Source organism: Lactuca sativa, chromosome 5 (genome assembly GCF_002870075.4).
Source record: "Lactuca sativa cultivar Salinas chromosome 5, Lsat_Salinas_v11, whole genome shotgun sequence".
NCBI classification, from domain to species: domain Eukaryota; kingdom Viridiplantae; phylum Streptophyta; class Magnoliopsida; order Asterales; family Asteraceae; genus Lactuca; species Lactuca sativa.
Genome location: NC_056627.2, coordinates 124939042 through 124954004, shown reverse-complemented (window position 1 = coordinate 124954004; position 14963 = coordinate 124939042).

Here is a 14963-nt window from a genome sequence, read left to right as displayed (position 1 = left end):
GATGATTCCTCATTAGTGTAGCGAGTTGTATAGTAATTACCTAACGTAAGCCCTAGTACACAAGGGTTAATTGATTCGACTGGTTTGACTTGTTGATTTTGACTTGACCGAAAATTGACAGTTGTCACATATCCAAACCCTGGAAGATATGTTGCGGGCCTGTGTGATCGACTCTGGTAAGGCATGGGATACCCACTTACCCCTTGTCGAGTTTTCCTACAACAATAGTTATAACACGAGCATCAAGGCAGCTCCCTTTGAAGCCCTCTACGGCCGAAAGTGTAGATCCCCTCTGTGATGGGATGAGGTGGGTGAACCTCAGTTAGCTAAAAGACGAGTTCCTGACAGCGCTCTCACGGGTCCGGAGATCATTCGAGAAACGACAAGAAGATCATACAGATCCGTGAACATTTAAAAGCCGCTAGAGATCGACAGAAAAGCTACGCAGACAAACGAAGAAAACCCTTGGAGTTCCAGGTGGGAGACCGAGTCCTTTTGAAAGTCTCACCCTGGAAAGGCATGATACGCTTTGGAAAGCATGGAAAGCTGATTCCAAGATACATAAGGTCTTTCGAGATTCTCGCTAGAATCGGCCCCGTAGCTTACAAACTCAACCTACCACACGAGCTCAGTAACATACATCCTACCTTCCACGTCTCGAACCTGAAAAAGTGCCTATCCTACGAGACTCTTGTAATCCCACTTGACGAGATCGAGGTCAACGAGAGCCTCAACTTCATGGAAGAACCTGTGGAAATTATGGACCGAGAGGTCAAACGAATGAAGCAAAGCCGCATCCCGATTGTGAAGGTTCGTTGGAACGCCAAGCGAGGACCGGAGTTCACTTGGGAGTGCGAGGATCAAATGAAACTTAAATATCCCCATCTTTTTGCTTAGTTTTTGTATAATAACACAGTTGTTGAACTCTAATTTCGGGACGAAATTCCCTCTAACGGGGGGATGATGTGACAACCCGAAATTTTCATTTGTATAATTTCCACATCTAAACACTCCAAATATTAGTCAAAAATATTTTAATACATTTTTGGACGGATTTAAGTCAATTTGGTGTTGTATTATGAATTACGTGAAACGATGAAATAAAATAAGTGTCGTCGTTAGTAAAGTGTACCCGGGCAAAACAACCCAACACCATAGCTAGGTGTTTACGGCCAAACAAGGGGTGTTTGGGCCGTAAACACCCTCTTCTACAAGACTCATGCATATAGCATGAGTTTACTCCCCTTGCCTTCATTTCTACACTTTCCACTCAAGAACACAAGGTTTTTCTCTCAACTATCATAAATTCATTCTTCCAAATCCGCCAAAATATAAGTGTTTCCTCTCTAAATTCGTTTATACAACACTAAATCTAGTGTTTATACATCATTTTCATCCATGGATTTTGATTTTTACTTAGATCTTCAAGCATCTTCAAATCACCAAGAACACATTAGTGTTTTTGGGTCCGAAAACCCTCTTACAAGCTTCATATAAGTAAGTGTACTCCTCCTATCTAGTTATCTTCTTAGTATGCTTGAAAATTCATGGAGTAAACCCCAAGAACAAGTGTTTATGGTTTGGGGATCTCCCAAAACCGTAAACACCCCAAAAAGGGTGTTTTGATGCCCTAACTCCCTCTCTAGCATAACTTATGGACTAGGAACTTGCTTGAATGATCTATGAACCCCAAAACTCGAAGTTGATGGAGTAACCATGAGTTTACTGTCGTAAACTCATGGGTTTACGGTAGTAAACTCCCAAAAAATGGCCTATGGGCCGTAAACTCCAAAAAGTGGGCAATTCATGCCCTAACCACTTCCTAAGCCCTTGAATCAACCCTAGAACCTTTCTTTGTGAAGCATGAAGCCTTAAAGCACACAAATAGACCACTACCATGAGTGTACGGCCGTAAAATCATGCGGGATATGGTTCAAAAACCATAAACTCCCCTAGGTACTACCATTTGAGGAGTAAACTCCAATGTGAGACTTTACTCTCCTTAGATGCAACCCTTAACACTCCTAGCACTTGAAGCCAGGTATTTTCATGCATTAGAGGGTCTTTACTTACTTAATTGGTGATTAAATGACTAATTAGATACCATTATGTGCCACTACATGTTACATAGGATCCGTAGGTGTGTTCAAGTCCTCACTTGACACCTAGCATCCTACCCGACATTCCATCAACTCCACTCACTGCAGGTGAGTTCATACCCCTTAATTAACCTTTCAAATGTTTTTAAATGCTTTTATGGGGGTGGGGAATACAAGTTGAATCCAACAAATCATGGTATCAATCACATGTGATTTGTAACTTGCAATCGAAAAGGATTTCTATACTTTTAACCACTTTTGTAACATCCCGAAATATCAAGAGTAGAGTTGAAGGGCTAAAAGAGTAAATTGGGAAAAAGTGACTCGGCGAGTCAGTGTAATGGACTCAGCGAGTAGGCGCTGAGTGGAGAAAACCCTAATTCTCGGGGTTGAGCCCTATATAAAGAACATAACATCCATTCCCCCAGCCTCCTTACTCATCCTCAAGTCCAGAAACCCTAACCCTCGTGTATGAGTGGATCAAGTGCATTTGGAAGCTTGGAGAAGCAATTGTTGAGGAAATCTTGAAGGGTAAGAGGCTTGGAGCAAGGGGCTTTGCTTGGATTCGAGTTTCATTGCAGTTGGGGCGTTCCTTTGAGGTAATATCTCGTTTTTGAGCTGCTATTTCTTAGATGCATCATTTTGGGGGTGTTAGAGATCATATCTTGGGATGTATTGGAGTTTAGGGGTTAGATCTGAGGTTGCTACCTCAGATCTGGAAGGGAGAAGGTCTAGAGTGCATGAAAGTCCCTGTTTGTGAGTGGTTGATGGAGCCATCTTGTCCCTAACCTAAACCCTAGAGTGAAAACGCATAGATCTCTTTGGATTCACGTAAAGTTTGCCACTTTACGTGATGGATGGGTTGTAGGAGGCTAGATCTATGTTTTGGATCAATTGCATGGCCTGGAGTGCTTCTGAATGGATTCAGACCGGTGGTACTCGGCGAGTCACATGGGTGGACTCGACGAGTTGCTTGAAGATGAGCCGCGACTCGACGAGTTGGAAGAACAACTCGGCGAGTTGGATGAAGATGGCCTGGAACTCGGCGAGGTGTATGAACAACTCGGCGAGTAGGTTGCAGATAGCCTTAGACTCGGCGAGTCTGTTCTTGTACTCGGCGAGTCTTGTCGAAGGGTCCCAATATTTTCTGGTTGAGTCGAGAATCGGCGAGTCAAGGGATGACTCGGTGAGTTGTGTGCGAGTGGACTCAGAGTTGTGGGACTCGGCGAGTCTCGGGGTGACTCGGCGAGTTGAGTCGCAGATTGGGGAAGTTCTGAGCATGGGGACTCGCCGAGTCGACGGGTTGACTCGGCGAGCAGGGTCAACCAGGAGGGTTGACTTTGACTGAGGACTTTGACCTTGACCAAGAGTTGACCGTTGACTTTTAGGGTTTGGTCAGCGATGTGGCCTTTGGGCCAAGTGAGGGGTAACATAGTCTTTTACCCTTAAGAGGGTGCCATGAGAGGGTTGATTCTAGTCTCGAGAGTTATATTCATGAGAGTATTTGCCTTACGTGTTAGGCGGTGGTGAGTTCGAGATTCAAGTGTGGAGATATCTGCTTTCTGCTTGCCAGGTGAGTCTTCTCACTATACTTTACCTTGAGTAGGTAACCAGAGTTATGTGATAGAGTATTTGTATGCTATGTATGTTATGTGTTGTACTGCATTATTTCTATGTGATTTATGCTGTGCATGTTTACAGAGTAGGAACCGGAGGGTTCCCAGAGTTAGAACCGGAAGGTTCACAGAGTTAGAACCAGAAGGTTCACAGAGCAGGGTCCACGGACCCACAGAGTTATAGCCTCGAGTGGCTAATATGTGTTATGTGTGGTATTTTGGGGAACTCACTAGGCTTCGTGCTTACAGTGTTTTGTGTTATATTTGTTTTTCAGGTTTCTTTCAGTATCACGGGACGGCACCGACTTGATTGTACACACCTGAGAAAGAGTCATGTTTTTGGAGGATCCTGGTTTACTATGCAAGTGAAAATGGAGTTATGTTTTGTAATTCGATTATGAATGAGATTTTAAACAAGTGTTTCTAAGAATTAAACGATTATTTTAAATGAAAAATTGTTTTGAAATTTACGGTGTTACAGCTTTGCCATCAAAACTGCTTTAAATGTTTATCAAACTCATTTTACGGTGTTACAGCTTTGCCATCAAAACTGCTTTAAATGTTTCTAAGAATTAAACGATTATTTTAAAACTTCCTTTGTTCCCAAACTATATCTACGCCAATATATTTATATAAGTAAGACTTGAAGGACTTAGGACTGATAGCTCGCCTTATTTCCTGTTCTTGTTTGATTGTGGTCTTAGGGTATATTGTTATCTGTCCGACTGTCCTTGAATTCTTAGTTATATATGGTATATATTTGTGTTGGATATGAACGTCTTCACTCAGTTCAATACCTTTGTGTATCAAAGACAAGCTACAACATGCTATTTAACTATAATAAGTATAGTTAAGGTTTACCGCTCCTTACTACCATTACTACAATACTTACCATAGTTAGTACTATTATGAGTCTCTACATGCTAAGTACTATATAAGAAGAATACTATATACTATACAAGAAAACACTCAATACATAATACCAAGAAATACACTATACACTAATACAAGAGAACATACTAAAACAGAATGTTACACACTATTCCTCTATACGGCACTTCGTTGTGTCTTCTCCGTGTAATCAGAGTCTCCTGGAGGGAGAGCGGGCACTACATGTATAGATCTATACAGGACAGACACTCCCACATCCCGACTGCTAGCTACAGTCCGAGCCGACTAGGCCCACGGATGACAAAATGTTACCACACTACGTGCGACCTGGAGGGTCATTAGACATTCGATCGCCTATCCGCATGGTTACATACGAGTTCACATTCGGATCCCTAAATTAACAAATTAAGAAATAAAGGTAAAACAGACTCCCCGAGGGGTATTATATACGTATCACTACCTAGAGTCTGCAGTTTATTTTTCCATTCAGCCGACGGTAACACTGTTGGAACAAAACATTAACTTCCCATTTACTTTACATGGATGAAGTCCAAAAGTATATTTTTATAATTGAGAGTCTAATTGGGAAAGCTTTTACACACTCAAAGGATCAAACCTATAAATAACCAAGTCTTGGCAAAAGACTACTTTTACTGGAATATATAGGATTTTCTAGAGATTTATACTATTTTCAAACTTGATAACAACTTTTATATTACACGATTGAAAACACTTTTATACAAGCAATGACACTAAATGCTTATGAACTCACTAACTTTATGCTGATACTCGTTTTCAAAATAACTTGTATTCTCAAGTCATTAGTAGACAGGTACTTGTTTTTACTATTATGCATTGTTATGATACTGGACATGACGTTCTCCACCCCAGAACGCATTATGCCATTCTTGGTTTTGGGGTGTGATAGCGATGGTGGATGGTTGCGGAGGTAGCGGTGGTTAGTGGTGGTGGTCGCGGAGGTGGTGTGGATAGTTGGTGCCGGTGATGGTGGTGCTTCGTAGCGGAGGAAAGGTGTTAGATTTATATATAAATACACTTATATTTATATTTATATTTAAATATTACTCATCGTCCGTGGCCAGGTCCGTCGAAGCGTTTTGTAGCAAAAATAAATGATTGATTAAGAATGATTCTCTCATTCTCAACTTTTTTTTATTTTCTCAATTAAATTTTTTTTCTCTCTCTCTCCCTCTCTCTCTCTCTCTATATATATATATATATATATATATATATATATATATATATATATATATATACACACACACACACACACACACACATACACACACATACTAACGAGGTAAAAAAAAACAAATGATAACGAACCAAAAAATGGTTATATATGTCGGATGTCAACAAGGAATGCATGAACCTATTTGTTTTTGTGAAAATATTATCTCAAAAAGAATAAAGGATAATGTGAAGTTAGGGATGTCAGTTATGGTAGCCGTGTATGAAGTTAGAGATAGGTTTTACGATTGCATTCGATTAAGGTACGGGTGGGTTTGAGCCATTAAATATGATAATGATGGCAACCGATGAAGGCTATCAATGAGAGGATCTAAAAAAAATATAAAATAATTTGTTGTATTATGCATACCACAATCAATATATTTTTTTGAGTTCTTTAAGTTGTTTTTTTTTGTGAAACTGAAAAGTAACTTATAAACTATCTTTATAAAAAACTACTTATACTAGTTTTTCAAAAGTTTTTTTCTAAATTTTTTTCTAAATATACCCTCTAACTAATTATACAAAACATATTCTTTTATCAATAAAATTTTTATCTATCGGCTAACTTTCTACTCAACAAATTGTTTTTCAGCCACCATATAATTTTTCAGCTAACAACTAACTTTTATGCTCATATTAGAAATTTTTAGATAAATATTAGAACATCATAAACAAATAAGTAATTAATTATCAATAACAAATTATTTAAGGACAAAATAACAGATCAAATCCAAAATAAAAATAAACAATGTTAGTTATGATTCTAAAGTAATAAAACATGTGTTTCTTAAAAAGAAACCAATTAAAATGATATTAATAGTACTTATGGTAGACAAAACTGTACCATTAAAAAATACTCGGTTTACAAAAAAACAGATTCAACTAGACCGATCAAAACCTTTAAAAACCAATAAAATCAAGTTTACTTGACCAAAAAAGCCAGGTATTTGCAAAAGAATAATTCATGACTGTTTTTACTTATTTTTAAAGAGTTAAATTACAACAATTATTTCTTACCACCAACAATTTAAAAATAGTTGTATTTGCTTTTTAAATTTTCTTATAAATACACCGTTGCACAAAAACACCTATATAGTTTGATATAATAATTTGTATACTAAATTGATATAATATATTGCTTATTTTGAATTATATGATAATATATACATCTATTATAATTGTATAATATCAACCATTTGAATGATTTCTACCAGCGAGTTACTCATGAATAAAATTAAATATAATATATGGCTTAATGTTATTTATAGTTTTTGTTATTGTTAATTAATTTTTTAAAATTTATTTTCAATTCTTAACATTTTAATTTCTATCATTATAATTATTAAAAACATCAGACATTGTTTTTCGATTTTAAAGGTCACAATATAATCATTTATATATAGTTATTTTTAATTGTTGTTATTATAAGTTATTTTAAACTACTTATTTGAAAAATTTTAACGATTATACAGATATCTCTAGGAAATATTTTAGTTAAATTGATATTTTAATATAGTTTTTGCATTTAACACTACAATTTATCACTTTAAACTATTGTTGAGAGAAAAACTTTGAGACACACTTGAACAAAATGGTTAGAACAAGTATATATCGGAATAGTTAATCTCGAAGGATCTGTTAGCTCAACAATAATATTAATAGTTAGAAGTTAACGAGTTAGATGCGGAAAGTAAAGTAATATAAATGACAACAATTGTTATATCAAGAATACACGTAAGTTGATTCATAACTTGGAATGCATTCAAACCAATGTTAGTAAGTGAGATCAAACTTAGTGAATAAGTCACAAAGACTTGCTCCGAAGAGTGATTATAATCAGATATGTTTAAGTAAGAAGTGGAGAGTGAAGAGTGATAGAATGATAACTTTAGAAATTGTATTCAAATGAAATGCATAAGTTATCAGTGATCAGGAGAGGTATTCAATACAGGAGAATAAGTCTCTATTTATAGAGACTTAGAACTATACTAGATTAGAACTCTATAAGCAGCCATGCAAGGCATACTGAATAATAGAGTGTATTACATAAAAGACAAATAAAGTAATCTAGCTAATGACTGCGGTAGCTAACTCCGGGTGCTGATGCGGTTGCGGTAGTGAAATGGTTGCGGTAGCTAAGTTCAAGAGGGTCACTTCCATGATTCAACAACTATTTTCAAAATATTCATTAGGTTTTTGAAGTGGAACTGAAATTTATATTTAAGTTGACACTTAATGTTATATTTAAATTAACAGTTTAAGAATTTTGTCCAAACTGTTCCAAAGTTGTAACTTTAAATTGATAATAGCTTACATACAACAACATATTAAATCTATCAAATTAAGTATAATATGTTAAAAGTTAAAGACATAACTTTATAAGTAGAAGTAAATGTATTCTTTTAATATTAAAATTTATTTTATATATTATTACACTTTTGGTTTGATATTTATTTAATTTTATTAACTAACTTATAATCATTATTAGAAAGAAATAGAAAAGTCATGCGAGTTTCAAATTAATTTGATGAAAGAAAAATGACTGAGAGTTAGGGCCGGTCCTGAAAAATGAAATATTCTTAAAGGCCCAAGACGAATAAGAAAAAATGGTCATTATCTTTATTATAATTTTGTATTTTTAAATAAAAATATATAATGAAAAAAATCGGGCCCTATACAGCTGCCCATTTTGCCCTCCTTCTAAACCCCTCATGCTGAGAGTTTAAATGAATGTTGTGAAAGAAAAAATATTTTATTTATAAGATGGTATGATACGATGTGATTTGAGTAAGGTTTTCATATACATTAAATATTTGCTTTGCAGCTTTAAGTATTGACCTTCGATCCTTTTTTTGTTTATTTATTTTTTATTTGATCAAATAGTATAAGATAGATCGTAACTGTTTTAAGATATTCTTAAAATATTTCCTATATACCAATTAAATAAAATTAAAGAATTAAATAGTTCCTAAAACCCACCTTGTTATATGCTAGCTTGACTTCTACCATAAAAATCAAAACTACTCTCATTTCTAAACATGAAATCGTCAAAAATAATGGACTAAATTAAAGAACAATTTTTTAGCAACCACAAGTAACATTTCTATAATTTACTCATAACTTTACTATATAAATGAAAAATAAATGAAAGCCTGTCAGTCTGGTAGACATAAAAAGGATTTATTATATAGAACACCAGGTATAAGTTTTGTTTATTTTGCGGATATAAAAGTGATACACCATTAGACATAAAAGTATTTAACTTTATATAACACCAGGTAATATTTTGTGTCTTTTGCTGATAGACCAAGTTACAGTTTAATATAATATTTTTGCTCGAAGACAATTGATAAAGTAATTATCGTGTACGCTTGAGTTATATCGAATTTCGTCTAATTGTAATTATAAGAGAAAGGATGAATATATCAATATATAATTAACACCAAACAAAAACCCGACACGTAGCATTGGTGCAAGTCAGATAAGTCGCCTAGGTCTATGGAGAAAGCGTTCAAGTTTGTTAATACATGGAAAGTTTAGTTAGGAATGAGTTTGTTCCTTGTAAAACTTGTATATTTACGAAGTTCTTATCGATCCAGTTGAAAGTGAGATATTTGACGTTGACTCCCCCATCAAGTATGTACACTTCTTGTTCCCGACCCTTATCACCATGTATATATTTAATTTATCCAAAAAGCGATTATGTTAGGGTCGTCGGACTTAACTTATTATAAACTAGTGTATTTACTATTTATTTATTTATTTATTTATTTTTTATTTTTTATATTTTATTATTCGAGAATACAAAAAAATAATTTATAAGGTAGTTTAAAGAAAACTATGGAAATGTTTTATTTTTTTAATTTCTCTTAAATAGATTATCTAAAATTTATACTCGTTTATGTTAGTGATTTAATGTCACCAGACATTTTGTATAATTGGAACTAAAATGTAAGGTAAAGGCTTATAATTTGTATTCTATACTATATATTTGGAGAATATGGAATGTATACATATATAAAATATAACAATAAGTTGTATGAAAAATGATGAGGATCAAAGAGGTCGTGCCCCCTTAGGGGGCAATACTCGTAGCGGGGTCCAAAGCGTAGAGCCATTGGCGGTGGTTGAATGAGGGGAAGCGTCCCCGCGTGGTATGGGTGCTGCCCTGAAAGGGCTTAAGAAATTTGATTAGAATCATAGTGGACAATTCGAAGTATAGCGGGTGACTCATTGTTGTAAAACTCGCCGAGTTATCCGATTACTCCTCCGAGTACTCGCTACTTGGCCCCTTACTGAGGCGAGTTGCAGAATCCCGAGTACTCCCTAATTGACACCTTACTAAATTGAGGAGTGTTGTAACACCCGGTCAACTCAGTGATTAATATTTATAATATATTTAATGATTGATTATTTAACACACATACACATGTGATTATTACTACATATATGTCTTAAATTTTTAACAATTATTCACGAAGTCTGACCATTATGCGTTTTTCTGTTTTTGTGTATCTACATATATCTAATTTTGTTATAGGTATCAATCAACTTTTGATTTTAACTTTTGATTTTGACATATATAATTTCCCTAAAAATATTTCTACATGAAATACCGAATCCGAGTACTCCTCGAGTACTCCCGAGTACTCGCTACTCGGTAGTTGGCCGAACAGGTACCGAGTAACGAATTTTACAACCCTGGGGTGACTATGATAAAACTGACAAATTTTGTCAGTTTTGGAAACCGTTCATTATGTTATTAATTTCAGGATTTACTAAATTAATTTAGAAGATGGAAACCCTACTTGTAAAGTATATAAATAGCTCCTCTCTTAAAGTCTGAGATATTTTTCTCAACACTTCTTCTCTAACGAACTCATAATTCTTCTAGCACTTTTGGCTTTTATATATATATATATATATATATATATATATATATATATATATATATATATATATATATATATATATATATATATATATTTTGCCTAGATTCGTAAGTTTCAATTTGGATTATCCTAAGTTAGATTTCTTGTAACCCGAGAATATGGTATAAATATCAGTTCATAAATCAAAGCCACAAGATCAATTGGGAAACTGAATGTCCACCACAACCCTTCTAAACCCTAAGAAGTCATCCCCAGTAATTGTTTTTCTCCTGGGCTTTGTTTTCATTTGTAAACGGATTATTTTGATGTCGATTTTAACTAAGAATTGTTAGCATGAGATTTTTAACATGAGATTTATATTTATTTTGATTTATTTATTTATTTATTTGTTTGTTTGTCATTTAGAAGAGATAATTGTGCTTTTATTCTACTTACTTTACTTGCCTTCATTTAAGCTAATAAGTATGAGTTCATATTTTTTTTTTAAATCGACAAATCTACGCTACTCCTAAAGTACTCCTAATTCCACCTATGTCTTTAATGAGACTTGAACCCTCAACCTCTAGTAGGGAGGGCAACATCTAATATATGTAACGACCCAATTTTCTCGTCCAAAATTTTCATTTTAGTTAATTAATTTAATTAAACATTCGTAGGAATATATTGTCAAATCATAACATCTCAAAAACATTGTATAATGTCTGAAAACCCAAATCGTAAAATAGTGATAATGTTAGAGTACAATCCCAAGGAATCTCATAGTGTGGAATCTTAGGTGTGTGTATGATGTGCAACTACCGCGCCGAATCCTTCCCCCTCACTGAAGAGGTACCTTAAACACAACTGAAAACTGTAAGCACGAAGCCTAGTGAGTTCCCCCATCATACCACATACCATACGATTGCATAGTATACATACTACCAGGCAATTCTGGGGTGCCGACCTACTCGGTACGGCCATTCTGGGGTGCCAATCTACCTGTGTCAAGCCATTCTAGGGTGCTGACCTACCCGTCGGTCCTAACAATCGACCCTCGGGGACTATTCCGCCCCTACTGCTACTATCGCATATAACATAACATAAACATACTATCAGACATATCTGGGGTGTCCGAACTACCCTTCGGTCCTAACAACCGAACTTGGGGACTATTCCCCTCCTACTACCACTATCACATATAACATATCATGCCAACATATAAACGTAACATCACATACTGTCAGACATATCTGGGGTGTCTGACCTACCCTTTGGTCCTAACAACCGAACTCTACTACTATCACATAGAACATATCATGCCAGCATATAACATATCAGGTAGTAGCAAACCTAAATGATATCACAAAGACAATCATCTAACATACAACTCCGACTGGTGGGCCGACATTGTGGCCGTAGACCCACCGCTACTGGAAGGTAACTCACCTCGTACGAGTAGCTGCTAATAATCTATGCGGGAAACCTCTATCTGCTGCTGCTCCGGAAATCCTCCGGCTATAATTCCCACAAAACACTCCGTCAGAATTTGATATCTACTCTTAGGGTAAAATGAATATTTTACCCTAACCAAGTCCAAGTCAAAGTCAACTTCCAGTTGACCCGACTCGCCGAGTTGGGCTGCCAACTCGTCGAGTCCCTAACCCTTTACCCGCCCTTATCCACGACTCTACTCGTCGAGTTTAGCAACGACTCGACGAGTTCCTCATCTATATGATCATCAAATGAACCTTCATCCGACTCGCCGAGTTGTATGAACAACTCGTCGAGTTCACCTTCTTCTGATGAACAAGTCATGTCCTTGACTCACCGAGTTGTATGAACAACTCGTCGAGTTCATCTTCAACCATTAGGAGATTGCCTTCAACTCGCCGAGTCTATTCTAGCACTTGTCGAGTCTTATGAACTCCAGGTCTCCCAACACATCTAAACAGTTATGGAACTCCTTTTTCTAACAACTGACCATCACAGAAGGGTTTTAGATGGCTGAAAGCGCACCGACTTGCCGAGTCCCAAGAACGACTCGCCGAGTCCCAAGAACGACTCGACGAGTCCAACCTTGTCCATTTTATACGTAAAGTTCCAAACTTGATGCACATACATGGTGTTTTTAGCTCAAAAGTCCATAGAAGGTGCTCTACCATGTGCATGGAGCTCTCACGGCCATAGATTTGGCGCCTTTATTCCATGAGGCGCCTCCAATGACTCAGATCTGGAAGTAGAACCCCATGAATCACCTTACAAATACGAAAATGGCTTAAGAAGCCCTAATTGCACCATGAATCTAAGCCCTAAAGATGAACAGCCAAAAAGGAAGACCAAAACTGGGGGCATTTACGTTGCTTAAGATGAAGATGGAGTAAGATCTCTGAATCTACAAGCCCCAACTTGAATTTCCCAGCTTTTTCCTTCCTTCCAAGCTTCACAAACCAACTAAGAGCACCAAAGTGGCCTTAACACACAAACAAATGGCCAGGGTTTTGATATCCAACTCTAAGGGAGTGTTAGGGACAAGGGAGGCTGAGTTAAGGTGTTTATATAGGTGTAATCCCTAAGATTTCGGGTTTTACTCGTACAACGCCTACTCGCTCATTCTGTCTCCCGACTCGTCAAGTAGATCACATAAGATGTCTGCGGATCTCGACTCTACTCGACAAGTGGGTCCTCCGACTAGTCGAGTCCCAGAGAAAAACATAAAAATGCTTGAATTAAATGCGTACCAAGAATCGGGTGCTACAAATCTCCCCCACTTTTCTCTACTCTATCTCTTCTTTTCTCTATTATTCCTCTACTATATTCTTTATCTTCCTTATTCTCATCTCTAGTGTCTCATCACTCTGTGCTCATCTAGACCCAACGATCACATCTCATACTCTGATCTTCTCTATCTTCTATGGGAATCAACATCCCAATAATTATACTACCTATTTTTTCTAGTCTTACATCTCTCTAATACTTTGGTCTTCTCTGTATGACACTTGGTCACCACTTTTTGTATTAGGAATCTACACCTAGTCTTTGACTCTTTCCTAGAGTCCTTTATTTTTGCACCATTCTATCTAACTTCACAATCTTTTTCTAACTGTCCCTAATTATGCACAAGGTCCAATCTTCCCTATTTCTTTGATAGTTAGACGCAAGTAAGTTGTCATAACATACACATACATCTACGCAATCTAATCGGTCCATCTTTTCTCATACTAGGAGCTACACTTCCTATTCTTTCTTTCTTGTAGGCACACTAACAAAGTGTCCTCTTACTCTACATACTCCACATCCCCTACTTCCTCAAAAGTCTTGACCTCTTTTTTCTTGTTTCTTTAGCTCTTAACACAGATACATGGAAGATGTTCTACTATCTTTCTCTTTCTCTTATGTTTCCCTCATGAAACTTGTTGCACCACTTTCTCTATATCTACTTATCTATCTTATTTTTTATTACAAGCTTTCTCTAGCCAGTGCTATCTATATAGCATCACTTAATTGGTGTAACTCTACTCTACATTTTCATACACTTTATTCTCTATATGGCTACTAATCTCAAGAAATGTCACTCTACTCTAGTACTCATAAGTACACTTCTTTACTCTTTCACTCTTTCAAAAATAGAATTACTCTATATTGTTTCCTTTTTTGGGTATACAAACCCTCTCTCTCTCTCTTTCTTTACATTTATGTCCCTATTTTTATCTCTACCATTTCCGTTTTTTTTTGCCATTCTTTTTAAATCTCTAGTAACTCTACTCTTTGGGACATATACTTTATCTAGTGACCAACTACCTGGACACATCATCTTTAACACATCTTTCTTTTATGATACCACAATATCGTTCTTTATATATAAGCTTGGCATCTTTATAACTAGAGAGCCTCTCTATTGTCATTTTTTAAAATGTCTTTTCCTTTTTTTTTTCTAACAATTTGGACCCAAACCTTCAAGTTTGGTCAATCTAGTAATCTTTAATTGTTCGGGTTCTTTATCTTCACATGAATTCAGCTGTGTACCATAATCTTCTAGCATGGTTTATGACAAAACTAGCTCATAGTCTCTACTTCTCATCTATCTTCCACATTTTAAGACTAGGAATGGCTACACCCAAAACTAATTCAATTAAACTATGGCTCTGATACAACTTGTAATAACCTAAATTTCTATATATCTAATCTATGAGAATTATCAGAGTTTATCTAACAAGTGCAGAATTATATATAAA